The 4,075-nt window shown below is 38.8% G+C and overlaps 1 non-coding gene across 1 annotated transcript; it reads left to right on the top strand.

The window, feature by feature from the left end:
- The first annotated feature begins 872 nt into the window (after positions 1-872).
- Positions 873-979, top strand: LOC120254056. The gene has a single exon (XR_005534517.1). It is a non-coding gene; the product is annotated as a small nucleolar RNA R71 (small nucleolar RNA).
- Positions 980-4,075: the final 3,096 nt, after the last annotated feature.

Below are 4,075 nucleotides of genomic sequence, written 5' to 3'. Positions count from 1 at the left end.
GTTTGCTCTCTCCTCAACCTCCACAATCTCGGATGCTTCAGCATTGGTCTTCTCGCTTAGAAGCCTACCCTCAACCTTACGATCACTTCTCAAAGTGATCACATTCACATGTTCTCTCCGATTAGTTTCAGTGTTACTAGGCAAGCTTTCTTGAGGTCTCTCCGATAACGATTTCACAATTTGCCCCACTTGACTCTCCAAATTGTGCAATGACGCGGTGTGGTTACGAAGTGTGGCTTCAACCGATTGAAATCATATATCCGACAAATGAATGAACTTGGTTAAAAGCTTCTCTAGATCGGTCATCCGGTTTTTCCAATCCTAAAAACTCGGTTCTCCATATTCGGGCTTGTTATTGTTCTTTGGAAACCGTGGTGGTGCTATTATCGTCTCGTTGCTCTTAATTACTCCATGAAAGATTTGGGTGGCTTCTCTAGCATGAATTGTAGGTGTTGCTATATAGATTGCCTTGGTTTCTCATTGCATTACCCACAAAGTCCACTTGTTCTCATCGATGATGTACCACCAATAGAAATAGGGCAATCGGATGGAGCATGTCCTTCCCCACACCCTCATGCAACTAGTCACGCCCTGCCACTCTAATAGAAGTTAGATTGTCTAACTTCTTGCTCAAAAGACTCCACTTGGGCCGCCGATGAAGTAAGCTCGTCAATCACATGAAGTAAAAGCTACGTTCTTTTCTCATCTCTTGTGTTCTATTAATAAATTTTTCATAGCCATTTCTTCAATGAGAAGCCGGGCTTCTTCCGGGGTCTTGTTCCCTAAAGGTGCCTTCCGCTATAGCATCAAGTAACTATCTTGTGCTCAGATTCAACCAATTATAGAAAGTCTGAATGATCATCTACTCGGGGAACCCATGTTAAGGACATTTCCGTAGGAGCTCCTTGAACCGATCCCATGTCTCAAATAGAGACTCCAATTCTGTTTCCACAAAAGAGGGTATTTCATTCCTAAGCTTTGTAAATATTTTGAGAGGGAAATATCGGGCAAGAAAAGCTTCTACCATCTCCTTCCATGTAGTGATAGATGCTTTAGGTAATGAATATAGCCATTGCTTCGCTTTCCCTTTCAAGGAAAACAGGATGGCCCTCAACTTATTGGCATCATCCGTAACACCATTGATCTAGAGTATGTCGTACACTTCCAAGAGGTTTTCTATATGATTGATTGGATCCTCATCGGCCAAACCATTAAATTGTGCCAACTGCTGTAACATTTGGATGAATGCTGGTTTAAGCTCAAAATTCTAAGCTGTGATTGGTGGCCGCATAATGCTAGATTGTGTGCCAAGAACTGCTAGTCTGGCATAATCAGACAGTGTCCTATGCTACCCATTCTGTTCTTCTATATCTGACCCTTCACCTTCTACCTCAGCTTGATTTGTCTGTTCTTGCATAAGTTCTTTACCCTTTGTATGAAATGTTCATTTAAGTTCAGGATCACCTTCAACTAATATCAAAGAGTTCCCTCAGGTCATAACCTGGAGTTACGACCAAAGAAAGAAAAACAAATCAGAACAATGGAAGAATAAGAAAGTGTGAAATAGAATAAATATTGAATAGCTAAAATAACAAAGTGCAAAGTGCTTCTAAAATGCCTACTCCCGGTAATGGGCTAAAAACTTAAGAACGCCTTTTTGCGTGTGTACCGCAAGTGCACGAATTTGTCGAAGTAATAATACACCGGTGAGTAGGTAGTCAAATCCACAGGGAATAGTGATTACAAACACAAAGATTGTTATTTAACTAGAACAAGGTTAATAGTGATGTGAATAAGAATCAATGCAAATAGAAATAAGAAAACAAGAAGAACGTGCAAAAAAAAGATAGGAGAGGCAATCGACGATAAAACGGGGCACCCAGACATTGCTCACCATAGGACTATTGTTTCAAATACAAGAAAAATCATTATGTTCCCTAACTAATGATTAATGAGTCATATAGATCCTTAAACATACGGTCCCAAAACTTAAGGTCAACCATGACTAACACTACACTATACCCCGATGGAGAAATCTCTTAGTTTCGACATCTCACGTTGTGCTAGGTTGCTTAGGGCTCTGGGGATTCCAATTGATAAACCCTATTTTCTAAAATAGATCAAACCATTTGGTTCATGCGAAAGACCCCTAGTCACAATTAATCTCCAGATACTAAGAATTACTTCAACGGTTCACTCTGTTGCTTGCGTAACTAAGCCCCAGTGGAGTTCATCTCTTAACACTTCACTCTATTATGACTGCAAAGAACTCTTGGAATGTGCAGATAGAATAAATCTCACTGGAGGTGAAAGGGGATGTTCCGCTACCTCTCGACTCACCTTCTCAACCCTCTCCAATCTAGTATTGTCTAACCCTCATGGTGTCACTCATCCACAGGGATTACCAAAATGGATTCTCAACCGTAGTGTCACTCTAAGGGAAAATCAACTCAACAAGCATTCAAGATTAGAACTCAATTAAAACATCAATTAAAGGAAGCATAACAAAAGGTAAAAAAAACAACATCAGCCTATTGTTTACAAGTCCAAGTACCCACTAGGGGTTTAGCTCTCCATGGAGCAAAATACAATAAATAATAAAATCAAAAGTAAAAATATGTAATCCATAAAAAAAAACCACCTTGGTGTTTGTATCAATGGTCTTGTGGAGTGGCCGCATCTTCTCTAAAGGTCCCCTCATCAAGCCTAGGGCACACCTCGCGGGATCGGTGCCGACGAAAGCTCCCCCAACAATTCTGTTGCGAAGGAAGCACGATGTCGAAGGCCGTGAAACCCTCCAAAAGCCTAGCCAAAACCTCTCCAAACCCTACCCGAGAGCGGCTGCAATGGTGAGAAATGATAGCCAAAAGATGGAAAGAAGGACCCTTAAATCCGGCTAAAATTGTGATTTAAATAGGGCTCGAATTGGGCATCCACACGGGCGTGTGGAATTTTCACATGCCCATGTGAATCTACAGGAAATCGATTTTCTGCGGCCTGTAAACAGTAACTGCCATAGTAAATTGCTACAATGATTTACAACAGTGCCTGTTACAGTGTCTACTACAGTATTCCGGCAAAATACTGCCGAATCCACACTCTTCATCGAGGCAACATAAACGCATACACGTCTACGCTATAGTTTGCGTTGCATCTTCAAACAAAAGTACATTCAACAACAATCTTGCTAAATTTGCACAAGTCAGAATACACGAGTGTGATGGCCTTTGTGCCCCTCCAATTTGCATATTTCCTTGAACACCACGGAGGTTGGCACAGACTCTCATGTCTTTGAGCACAACTTATGTCTTCACGTTTGTTCACTCCAAGATTTCATCAACTAAGTGCACTTACAATCTACTTTCGCTTCTTTCTTCTATATTTGTCTACACAACCTTACGTGCACAAAAGAACACAAATACACATGTATTAGGGATACAATCTAAGAAACATAATGCTCATCGTAAGAAAAGAATACTTTATAATACTAATACACAAGCACTTATCAAACATGATACCAGGGTTATGATTAAAAACTAAAAACGGGACATTTCGAGAAGAAAATATGGGATTAGGATTTTGGCTTAGAAATAGTGGACATTCCGAAAAGAAAACATATGTTTAGGGTTTTGTTTGAAAAATAGGAGAAATTCCAAAAAAAAACTTAAGATTAGGGTTTTGATTAAAAAATTTGATACATTACGAAACGAAGACATATGATTATTGTTTTGATTAAAAAAATAGGAGGTATTCGGTAAAAAAACATATGATTAGGGTTTTGATTCAAAAATAAGATGCATTCCCAAAAGAAAACATAGAATTAGGATTGTGAGAAAAGAAAATAGTAAACATTCCTAAAACAACACATTGGATTAGGGTTTTTATTAAAAAATAGTAGACATTCCAAAGGAAAATATAGGATTAGTGTTTTGATTGAAAAATAGGATACATTACTATAAGAAAACACATGATTATGGTTTTAATTTAAAAAAATAGTGGATGATAGAAAAATGAAAACATAGGATTCTGTTTTTGACTGAAAGATAGGAGACATACCAAAGAGAAAAGATTGGAT

Source organism: Dioscorea cayenensis, unplaced genomic scaffold, assembly GCF_009730915.1.
Source record: "Dioscorea cayenensis subsp. rotundata cultivar TDr96_F1 unplaced genomic scaffold, TDr96_F1_v2_PseudoChromosome.rev07_lg8_w22 25.fasta BLBR01000326.1, whole genome shotgun sequence".
Classification (NCBI taxonomy): Eukaryota; Viridiplantae; Streptophyta; class Magnoliopsida; order Dioscoreales; family Dioscoreaceae; genus Dioscorea; species Dioscorea cayenensis.
This window is presented reverse-complemented; position numbering and strand designations above follow the sequence as displayed.